Source organism: Armigeres subalbatus, chromosome 3, assembly GCF_024139115.2.
Source record: "Armigeres subalbatus isolate Guangzhou_Male chromosome 3, GZ_Asu_2, whole genome shotgun sequence".
Taxonomy (NCBI): Eukaryota; Metazoa; Arthropoda; class Insecta; order Diptera; family Culicidae; genus Armigeres; species Armigeres subalbatus.
Window position 1 is genome coordinate 350,019,511 of NC_085141.1, and position 12,361 is coordinate 350,031,871.

The window sequence follows — 12,361 nt, forward strand, 5'->3', positions numbered from 1 at the left end:
CTTAACTATGTGTAATGTGTATCAAAAATTAACATCTTTTCCAAAAAAGAAAAAAAATATTTACGATTAACTATTGAAAATTTAAATTCTTGTCCAGCAAAATTTTTAGAACCAACCAATCAGGTTCATGTAATTTCAACATGGACATCAGAATGATGTAAGCTACGAGCTTTTTGACCCACCGCTTCATTTTCTCTTACCCATGTTTATTTTTTTCCAAGTTCGTTTATTTGGTAGGCCCAGGCGTGTATAACACTTTACGGAGCCACGTTTCTTTGTGATAGGTACAATAGACATAATCTTATTAATAAATTAGTAAGAGAGGGAAATAAGCCAACGTACTCGTGGTGACTCGAGGTTAGGTTTACAATGTTTAAGGATGGACGGGATTAGGATTCGGGAATCAGGGAATCATCATAATCAAGGAATTTCAGCAGCTCATCCGGTCATTTGGCGTCGGGGACGATGTGGTGTGTCGTCGAAGAATGGTTGTCCCATGTGTGTGGCAGTGAAACAGTACTTGCCGTTTACTATATAAATCATATATTCAATTGCTTTGAAACCATCGAAGTAGGCCTAATGTGAACCACAACTTAGAGTCACATCATCAGCAATCAAAGCAATCGGGGAATGTGTCGTCGATCACATTCAGTGAACAAACAGTGCGATAAGGTGTTCCAAGTGGCTCCCGCTTGCAAATAATCAGAATAAACTCCACTGGATTCCAAATCCTGCTGGATTCTCAGCCTTTTTAAAAAAATGTAGTATTGAGCAAGCGGGAGCACCCATAAAGTAATCGAATTGTTTGTGCAAGTGGACGTGATGTGGTCAAATACTTGGACATTGGGTGAGTAAATTTTTGAAAATGAATTAAAACTGGACCTGTTATTTTCTGCAGATTTGAACCACTAATGAATCACGAGATTCAATTATGTTGGTGTATGAATGCGTCATTTTATGCACGGATCAATCCATTTTGTGTTGCGGCGCTTTTCTTAGCAGCAGCATACTAGTTTCTTTTAAGGGAAAACAAATTTCAAACATGAATAAAACACTGCTGGAGAATCCAGTGAGTTTGTTCTATTTTACCTCAGATTCGAACTAGAATGATGTTCGAGGGTTTGCAACGAGACTGAATCACTACTGATTTCACTCCAAAAGTGACTTGAAATCGTTGGTCCATTCGAGAGCCGTAAAAAAATCTTAAAATGATAAAAGAATGAGATGTAAACTGTTTTATTCAATTGTTAAATGTTTCTTCAACGCAGAACATATTTATTTTCTAATAGATTTAATTAAAAAAAGATTAGTGTTTTTGTTTCAGATGATACAATTGTCCAATGCATGGACATTTTTTCCCTATTTTGAAACCAACTTAAGCAAATAGATGGACAAACTTGCACTTAAAAAAAAAGGTAGGCCCAAGCACACGTATGGGGCTGTTCATGATTACCAAACGAAAATTTTTCTGGTAGTGGTATCATTTTTTTGATACCAGTGTTAATAAAATGTGTTGTTAATTAACAATAAGTAGTTTCAACTCAGACATGCTTAGAAGTGTTTAGTACGACTTAGTATTATGCATATTTGAATGAGCGTGAGTGAGTACGAGTTATTGTTATGATGTTTTGAATGAGCGCGAGTGGTGCTCGCATAAAGTGCTCAGTGCAACTTAGTGTTGCTAATCTTCGTAAAGAGCGCGAGTGGTGCTCGCATAAAGTGCTCAGTACGAGTTATTGTTATGAATTTTTGAATGAGCACGAGTGGTGCTCGCATGAATTGAAAAGTGAGACTTAGTGTAGCTAATCTTCGTAAAGAGCGCGAGTGGTGCTCGCATAAAGTGCTCAGTACGAGTTATAGTTAAGATGTTTTGAATGAGCGCGAGTGGTGCTCGCATAAAGTGCTCAGTGCAACTTAGTGTTGCTAATCTTCGTAAAGAGCGCGAGTGGTGCTCGCATAAAGTGCTCAGTACGAGTTATTGTTATGAATTTTTGAATGAGCACGAGTGGTGCTCGCATGAATTGATAAGTGAGACTTAGTGTAGCTAATCTTCGTAAAGAGCGCGAGTGGTGCTCGCATAAAGTGCTCAGTACGAGTTATTGTTTTGATGTTTTGAATGAGCGCGAGTGGTGCTCGCATAAAGTGCTCAGTGCAACTTAGTGTTGCTAATCTTCGTAAAGAGCGCGAGTGGTGCTCGCATAAAGTGCTCAGTACGAGTTATTGTTTTGATGTTTTGAATGAGCGCGAGTGGTGCTCGCATAAAGTGCTCAGTGCAACTTAGTGTTGCTAATCTTCGTAAAGAGCGCGAGTGGTGCCCGCATAAAGTGCTCAGTACGAGTTATTGTTATGAATTTTTGAATGAGCACGAGTGGTGCTCGCATAAATTGGTAAGTGAGACTTAGTGTAGCTAATCTTCGTAAGGAGCGCGAGTGGTTCATATAATTACATTTAGCAATGAGATATAGTCAGTTGCATTCTAATAAAATGCCACTTGAGGCCCTTACATAACAGTAGTCATATACAATAAATGCAATATTTATAACACCAGATGATACGTACGTTGCTAAGCGTTGAATCGATATAATTTTGTCTATAAAGTAGTAAAAAAACAGTGTTGGCGTTAAATAATAGTTTTTTTTGGAGAGACGAAGTTCGACGGATCAGCTAGCATAGCATATTTGCGGTATCTAGTCAGTGTAAACATTATATTTGGAGAACTCATATCTGGAGAACAACACAATTTGACAAGCTGAATTCAACTTCGTCTCACAGTTGTTAAGTGATGTATGTAGTATGTGCCACATACAGTAAACGGGTTTATATTTTGGTTTCTTATAGGCATAATAAAACCACAAAGTTTTCATGTTTTTCATTGAAAGTCAATTCAAATGACAATTTTTTTCACATAACTACATAAATCATATATTCAATTGCTTTGAAACCATCGAAGTAGGCCTAATGTGAACCACAACTTAGAGTCACATCATCAGCAATCAAAGCAATCGGGTAATGTGTCGTCGATCACATTCAGTGAACAAACAGTGCGATAAGGTGTTCCAAGTGGCTCCCGCTTGCAAATAATCAGAATAAACTCCACACCATGTTTATGTTCGAGAATACACGGTGAGTTAGTGATTGGAAATGCGCATTATATAAATAAATCGGTTCTTTTTATGAACCACAAGGGAAGTAGTGTAGATCTCTTTTCAACAGTAAAAACCTTAGAATTGCGGATTTCACAATCGCTAAAAGCTGTATATTCTAATTAGCTTCAATATTATTTCTGTTTACATTTTACTTATACTGGTCTACCTTGTCTACTCCTTGTTATTCCCCACTGGGGTCTTTCTAAAATTACGTAACGCTTTAAGGGGAGGGAGGGGGTCAGGTCGAGCGTTACGATCCATACTAAAAAATATACCTTCGATACAAAAAGTGTTACGAGGGGGAGGGTGGGGGTTTAAAATTATTAAAATTTAGCATTACGTAATTTGTGAAAGAACCCTATAGTTGACAAGCAATCAGACCTCTATATACTAAAATAACAATATTTGCATATTTATATGCATATTTATTTTATTTTTCTGTGTGAATCTCGTCGGAAGTAAGCCTGGCTGGCAGTTTATCAGCGTCATACAAATAGTTTTGGTCTAAATGCAAAATATACTATCCCTAGGTCAGCGGTTCTCAACCTTGTCCTTGAGTGGTACTCCTTTGAACTTTTGCATTAATGGATGTACCCTCTATTTTTTGCTGTAAATGAAAACAAGCGTAGATAAGATATATGAAAAACGAACCAGAAAACTAACGGGACATTTAGCTCTCTATGAAGCTGGCTGAAATTTTAATTTTTCGTGAAAAATTCCAATTCAAAGTAAATTTATATACAAGGTGTCTGAAAATTATCCGTACAACAAAACAGGTTCACAATAATATTTTTGAACAAATTAAAAAAACAGCATGCATTGCATGTTATTAAAATGAGATTACATGAACCAAGCTTCATTTGTTCATTTTAAAATGACCCCTGTATCATGAGTTATACGCCATCGACCATCGCCATCGGAAAATAATAACGATGGCCGCATGTTGCTATACAGACACTTATAAGACATTTTTGACGATTTTGACATGATTTGAAATGTCTCAGTGATATATTCGGTGTTTTGCTGGCTGTTGTTATCTAGCTGGACCATATTTAATGATAAATTCAATTTAAATCTGGTGAGTTGGAAAACCACTTCTTTTTGTTCAAAAACCTTGAAAAAATCATTCAAGAAGGCCAAAGATGACTCCCAGTATTCTCAGAATCTACATCTGTTATAGCCTGCTGAGTTGTTATGCCCACAGAGCTACTGATTCAATCAATTATTGTTTGTTTTTGCTCTGTATTTTGATAATTGATAATTTGCAGACACCCTGTACATCAAGCCTCCTAAAGGACTTTTTTTTTGACTATTTGGATGCTTCCGAGCCTCATGAAGGGAGTGCGCGTCGGGGAAAGACGCTGCAAAAATGTGTTCGCATGGATGGTATCAGTAGAAAGCTAGATGAAATTTTCTCTCCAGATTCATTTGGTTTTGTAACTGATATTGATTAAGAAGGAGCATTATTGAAAATTAATCAGTTCTTTTTAAGACCACAGTTTTATAGAACAGAAGGGTCTCATTAGGGCCAGATATATTTTCTTCAAAATGCAAATCGTAATCGTTTGGCGACGGCAACAATTTATTCGCATGGATGGCATCAGTAGTAGTCAACCAACTAAAATAATAATCTTGAGAGGAAACTTAACTTGACTACTACTGACACCATCCATGCGAATAAATGTTTACAGCGTCTCCCTCCGACGCGTATGGATACCATCAGTAGCAGTCATCAGTCAATAAATCGATTCTTTTCAAGTCCATCTTTCTTGCCAAAAAAAATCGTTTTGGGATTACCGCGATAATTTTTTACCCTATGAATCAATATGGTCGAAATTCAGGTGTAATAAAATTCAAGTTATAGCTGAGCTCTGGTCAAATTTTCAGCAAAATTGGTTCACACGCAATCGAGATCTAAATCTCCAAAGTTGACCATTTTGTATGAAAAACGGCAAGTGGGCTTTTTATTATGCAGGTCACTGTATGTAGTAGACTGTTTATAATAATGGGTAATAATAAAAGGGTGGTCGAAAAATTCGACCATGCGCCACCACGCCCACTCGACTCCATCTCATGCTCCGATTGTCATCCGAAAACCTGAGCCAGTTTGGAAAAATCTGACTGAAAACAGGCCGTTTCAAGTTTATATTAAAATTAGTATGGGAAAAATAAACTTTTCATTATACTGACAACTACAATTACTGCATTACTGCCAGTGTTTACATTCGCTCCGTGTTCAATTTTCAGTATTTTTTTTGGAAGGGATTGAAATTAATATTAAGTTCTTACTTCAGACTAATGACTAATTAATAAAGTGAAGTTTTATAAACATCCGATCAAGATTTCGGGTTGCTCCTGTGCGGAATGCTGTTCGAAAACTTGTATTTAGTTGCGCTGTGAGAAGAAGTGAAGTGCAGTGATAATCGCAGTGATATTATCTAAATAGGCACGTAATTGCTGATGTATCCCAATGTTTGAGCGGATCTGCATAGGATCCAAAGAAAAAATATGTTCATAATTACGGGAAGTAAATTCATAAGCGATGAACAGGTTAGTAGTTTGCAAATGAATATTGGACTTTTGTTCGACGCTATACGTAGCATTCGAATGTTGATGGGAGAGACGTGGGTGAGGGGTTAGTTAGCGGACGGATGCCATCGTGGTACTCTTCCAACTATGTCCTTAGAGGAAACAAGAATATCACAAGTGACCAATTTACGAAGTATAGAGCTTGCTGACGTTCAATCATTCTTCTCTTTCAAGCGCACGGGGAGGATAGAAATTTTTTCATCGGAGAACGCTTCTGAAGCGTTTCCCGATGAAAACAAATCCAATCATTTCTGCGTGCAAGAGAAAAATGATCTAATGCCAGTAAGTGGAGGTGGTCGCCGGACCTTTTTTGCCAAATAACTATTTCGGTAGATGGTATTTTCGGTCAAATGACCTATTTGACCAAACGACTTTTTCGGCCTAATGACCAGTTCAGTCGAACGGCATTTTAAGCCGTAAGCCCATTTCGACTAAAGCCATTTTTGCCAGATGGGTTATGACCTAATGATCAGCCAAATGACATATTCAGATAACCATCTTTCCGCATTGTGGCTTTCGGCCAAATGGCCCTTTCCATTGTTCGACCGAAAGCCATTCGGTGAAAGGCTATTTGTACGAATACCACTTGGCCAAATAGCACGTTACGCTGAAAGTCATCTAGTCGTGTTCTTTTTGGCGGAATTAAACGTTTGTCCAAAACGTTTATTAGGTTGAAAATGGTTTGACCGAAAATGCCATTACGAGTTGCTATGTTAGGTCAGTGCTCTTGAACAGTGTTCAGAATGCTGTGAACACGAACACGCGTTCTCGTTTTCAAAATACATTAGCCGCAAATATCTTTCGACCGAATAGATCACTTGACCGAAAAAGCCTTTTGGTAGAAATAGTTGTTTGTCGGAAAGGATCATTTGGCCCGGAAATGTCGTTTCGTTTTCCAGACGAAACGAAATTAGAAAGGCTATTGTTGGTTCGAAACGTGACTAAATTCAGATCTATTTCCGATACTTCCAAACGAAACGGAATTCAGGTCCATTTTATTCGAAATTTTACGAAACGAAACGAAATCAATTTTTTTCCGCGGATTTTTTATTGAATAGTTTTTTTTTGCATAATATACATAATACGAATAAAAGAAAATTAATTTTGTTCAATATTTTTAAAATAAAATATTGTTACCCAAATGCCATAGGGAGAATTTAGCTTAATTTTACAAAAGGACATAAGTAACAGATCAGTTTTGTACCTGTTCATTTCCAAAAGTATGCCCCTTTACCAGAAACAACGTAAAAATATGCATCGCTTAATATTTCCAACAGACCTCAGTAAAAATAAAATAATGCCGATGTTTAACTGCAATCAACAGATTTCATATTGATTGAATCTGTTCACCATTTTGAAAAGTATTACAGATTCAAATTGCCACCCTTCCATTTCAAATAACATCTTGAATGAAGTCTCTAGGCACATTTCCAACCAAATTCATGAAGATTTATTGTATCTGTAAAACTTTCCAAACAGCTATTGATTGCAGTAGTAAACGCGACTTCTTCTAATTTTTTACTGAGGTCTATTAGAAATATTAAGCGAGCTTTTTTGTTGGTGGTGGGGCATTTTTATTTCATCACTTTTTCTCAGCCTTGGAAGATAAACGAAAATCGTGACTGTTAGATAAAAACCTTTTTCGTTTGCTCTTACTCTAGCAACACCATTACGCTGTCTGCAAGTAGGCATTAGGTTACAGTAGCCAAACGTCCCGGATTATGCGGGACAGTTCCGGGTTCAGCCTACTTGCCTCACATTACCGGGCGCCCCAGAAAGCGTTCTCCATTCCATGATGAATCTGTAAAGCCAGGAGATTCAAACCATTGGAAATAGAATGTAAAGAAACCTATAACAGATCTGAATAATTAAAAGAATATAGGGAACTTGAACCTACTGAAGTTGAGCAAATTTAGGGTCTACTGAAGTTATAGGATGAAGGTAATTTTAAGTATCTAAACATTTTTCGCAATATTAAAAATACACAGTCAGTTTTTTATTTCTGCAGCTCAGCATGATAAAGAACAGACTTCCGTACAAAATACGGTTATTTGCTGATTTACAATAAACTATTTGCTGTGTTTTAGCAATAAAAGTAGGTATACGGGTTTTTGCTGAAAGTTAGGACATGATTCAATCGAAACTGCTTTGTTACTATTCAGTCGGTAGCTCTGACTAGGTGGTCACCAGTGTAACCAAATTAATTTGGTACAGAACTTTCTATACAATATGTTTCAAAACTCGATGTTTATCTTCCTCGATAGAAACTATCCAAACTCGATAGAAATATCCATTATTTATGTAAGAGAAGCGAAAGTTACAAACACAAAAGATTTCACTTGAAAAAATATAACTGTTAGATGAAAATTTTTTTTACAAAAAATGAATATAATGCTTAAAATCAACAGTTATAAGTCTTTGCAGACCTGGAGAGCAATGTATAAGCCTATAGCTATTAAATGTAAACTAAGTTTATGCCATCCAACTCGAACGCAGACCAGGGATGGGAACGGTTGACATTTCTTTTTATCATTCATTCTGCCACGCAGTAAAATAAAAACAAAACCACGGCAGCAGCAGCCACGACCAAGCAGACGACAGTCAGCACATGATTTTATTATTTTCTCTCCCCACAATTAACGTTTCTGTACGCTCATTTCAAGATGTATGACCGTTTTTGGTAGTAAATGATTATTTCATTACTCCTTGCTCATTTTAGAGACTAGAACTAATTAATTAGTACCAATGGTTAGAATTCTTTCTAAGCTTTGTGCCGCAGGCAATAAAACCCGATTCTGTTCTGTTTGCGCTGCGCACGAACCGAAACAAGAAATCTCATGCAAATGCTGACTGCACCGACGGCTCGACTCTCACGCAACAGTAAACAAACAGTTTGCCTTATCGGCAAAAAAAAATGTCACAATGAGGCGTACATTTTTTTGGAAAACTGTTTCGGTTTGTGCGGTGCATGAAATTTGACCGGATAAAATGTAAACATTCGCATAATCACAGTGTTTTACTGTACATTTCCCAACACTGACGCAGACATTTACGTTTATTGCTAAATATTAACTTTTAAAATCAGCAGCACGTCCAAGCGAACAACAAACTGCCCTACGGAACACGCGCCGCACCAGTACGATTGTGACAAAAAATAGATACAATTTTGAAGCATTTGAATTATAAGGATCTGCTATACGGGATCAAAAATATATGAAGGTAAAAGTTTGAGTCATGACAATGATCTCAATCAGTTCCAGAATCTGAAATAAATGAGATATCAGATAATGCCCCAAATCTAGAGCATTCTTAAATCTGCAAAGAACTGAAAATTTACTAAATCAGGATGACTTCTGAATCATCACCATCTCCATTCCACTGTTTCTAATAAACAATGGTTGTTCAAACCGAATACTTTCAAAAGACAACGGAAAGCGGACAATACTCAGTAGACAAGTTAGGAATATTTCGTTTATCGAAAAATTTCTACAACTAGAGCACAGATCAGAACTAGAGCACACCTCATAAATCATTACATACTACCTAGATCAGTGAACTTAAATAAAAATAGAGCATATCAAAACGATGAGATCTACAAATTATGTTTACGTCACTGAACAATGTTAATTTAATCAACAGCTATGCATCACGTTTTATAATTGAACACTTTCAACAAACCATTGAAGGAATTTTTAAGTGGAAAGCTAATTTTGAATTGTGTTACCTCGTGAGATTTAGTGAAAGAATTTATATGTATAAAAATTTAAATAAAGTTTGAATGGCTTTATTCAGCGGTGCAATCAAATTTTTTTATGATATGCAAATTTGAAATATCAAAAATTCATTTCGAGATTCCGCCGAATTCCGTTTAATTTCGTTAGAAGCATGATTTTTCCGTCCAAATTTTTGAAATTAAACGATATGAAACGAAATCAGAAAATCGGATTTCGCCATACTAAAATTCCGCGGAATTTCGTTTCGAATGCCCTAAAACGAAATTTTTCGAAATACAGCATATGCTTACATGGTAGACCGTTCGTGCAAAAATGTCGACGGCGTGCCAAAAACTGTCGGCGGTGGTACACAGTAGGCTCTAAAGAGCTTGCTGACGTTTAATCATATTTTTCTTTCAAGCGCACAGAAATGAAAAGATTTGCATTCATCGGTCGAACTATGTATAGCATGAAAAGTTATGGCAAGAATAGATTTTTTAATGCATAAACGCCAGGGTTCGTAATGCTCACTCAATCTCAGGAGCACAGGATGCTCCCTCGCGAAAATTTTCGGGGAGAAATCGCTTTTCGGGAAAGAAAAACAGCCTGGAGAGTGATAACTATTTTTCGCTCACTTCGATTGCCGCCAAACGTTGGTTTGCTCTTTTTCTTTCATGTTCGAGTTTTTTCGTGGCATTATCGACGCAAATTATAGTAGCTTATGTGGAACAAATAACTTAATGCTTTCATACAGATAACTTGGTGGTGTGGCTAGAGTAAGCGCATCCCTACGACTATTATTGTTACTATTCTGGGTTCGAATCCCAGCCCGGCCATACAATTTTGTAATTGTTCTACGATAATTCTCGCAGAAAGTGAGTGAGAGGTAAAAGTGATGAAACGAAAAAGGATTTTCATCTTATTGGCAAGATTTTCGTTTATCTTCCAAGGCTAATTCTGGAGAAAAAAATGATGAGTGAAAGAAGATCTTCAACATAAACAACTAAAAAAGATTCTCACTTGGCCCGAAAAAACGCTTGCTTTGGTCTCATTGAAACGAAAAGTCGGAACCGTTTATTAAAAGTCGGAAAAGTTTATTAAACGCATTAAAAAGTCTCGGCAATTTTTCAGGTACTTACCCATAACCGATTTGCAAGTTGCAATCGACTAGGAATCGTACTATGATGCTGATTGAAATCGCGGATGGATTGCAGAGGGAGAACGCACGGAATTGCAGAAAGATTCCATTTGAAATCGTAAAAGGATTTTATTCGGAATCACAAAATAATGCCAATCGAAATCGCAGAATGATTACGCTCGGATTCGCAGAAGGATTCCGTTGGGAACCGCAGACCGGTTCTGTTCAGAATAGCAAAAGGCTTCTATTCAGATTCGCAGAAGGATTTTATTCGGAATCGTAAATGAACTACATTCGGAAATGTGAATGGATTATTTTTGATATTACCAAATGGTTACGTTCGAAATAGCAAAATAATTCTATTTTTGGTCGCTGAAGAATTTCGCTCGGAATCACTAGGGGGTTCTGCTTGACATCACGGAAAAATTGAATCCGTTTGAAATACCAGAAGAATTACGTGTAGAATCGTTAAAAGATTCCCTTCGTAATACCAGCAGAATTCCGTTTGGAATCGAAGAAGAATTCTTTTTAGAATCGCAGAATCGTTCGGAATTGCAGAACGATTTCGGTTTAATTCGAAACTGCAGAATAATTCTTTCCTATATCGCAGACTGGAGTTCACAATCACATACTTATTTCGTATGAACGACAGAAGGATTCTGTTCGGATTCGAAGTAATCCGCTTGGAACCCCAGAAGGATTCCGTTCGAAATCGTAGAAAGACTCCGTGTGGGACCCCAGATTCCGTCCGGAATCGCAAAATTATTCCGTTTGAAAACGCAAATGAACTCCGTAAAAAACGCTGAAAGATTTCGTTCGGAATCACAGAGAATTCCGGCTTGCAATCACAAAAGGACGACCTTGTGAACTGCAGAAGGATTCCCTCCGACACGATCGGAGTAACAAAAGGACTACACTAAAAATCGCAGAATGATTCTGTTTGAAATCGTAGAAGAATTCCTTTTGGAATTGCATAAGAATTCCGTTGGAATCGTAAAAGGACTACGTTTGGAATCTTTTTATGACTTATTGATACTCATGAAAGCGTGTGTTGATTATTGATAGACTAGACACGATTACAGCATGCAGAAACCAATCACCCCAATGACCGAAGCACCTTATCAATGACTGATTCTCCGCCCCCGGGTGCTTCAACACAACACAAACAGTCCAAATCGCCTCAAATCAATGGGCTTCTTCACTCGCTAAGACCACATCGCTAAATGGTTGGATGACAGCCGAACAAAGCCCCAACGAGCCACTCTTAGGCCGTCTGCCAAAATGAATCCGATTGAGGCACTTTGCTTTCTTCTCCAAATCGCCTTTTCTCCCCATCTTAGGGGCCCATATCACGTCGTCGTCGTCAGGCCATAAGTGTGATGTTGTTGTTTGTTGTACCAGCTGTGGATGGCAGTAAGCTCCTTAAAGGCACGCATTTTCCTCACCAGATCGTTACCGAGTCCCCAACGTAACGCGGCGGAGCTACTATACAGAAATGGTGGAAAAGCCAGCGGAACGGACCGGCAACTTATGACACCCATAATTCCCCAATTATCTTTGTCTTGTGTACGTCGTTGGTTGGTTTCCAAAAGGGACGGCGGCGGTGTAGGAGCCAGGTGACAAGGAGTCAAAGGCGAAGACGAATGCAAACCAGCAAACATCGTGTCTGCTTACTAAGTAGGGTGTGGATTCTTTTTCGTGCACTCGGAACCAGCAGAGGGGAGATCTGGCCGCTGTATACCAAAAGCAGTAAGAGTGGCGTATCGAATTCGAGT

General features: G+C 37.8%; 1 protein-coding gene across 3 annotated transcripts in view; it reads left to right on the forward strand.

The window, feature by feature from the left end:
* LOC134226032 (transcription factor sox-2-like) overlaps nucleotides 1–12,361 on the forward strand; it is a 258,455-nt gene that overhangs the window by 32,887 nt on the left and 213,207 nt on the right. The gene's annotated exons all lie outside the window — the stretch shown is intronic.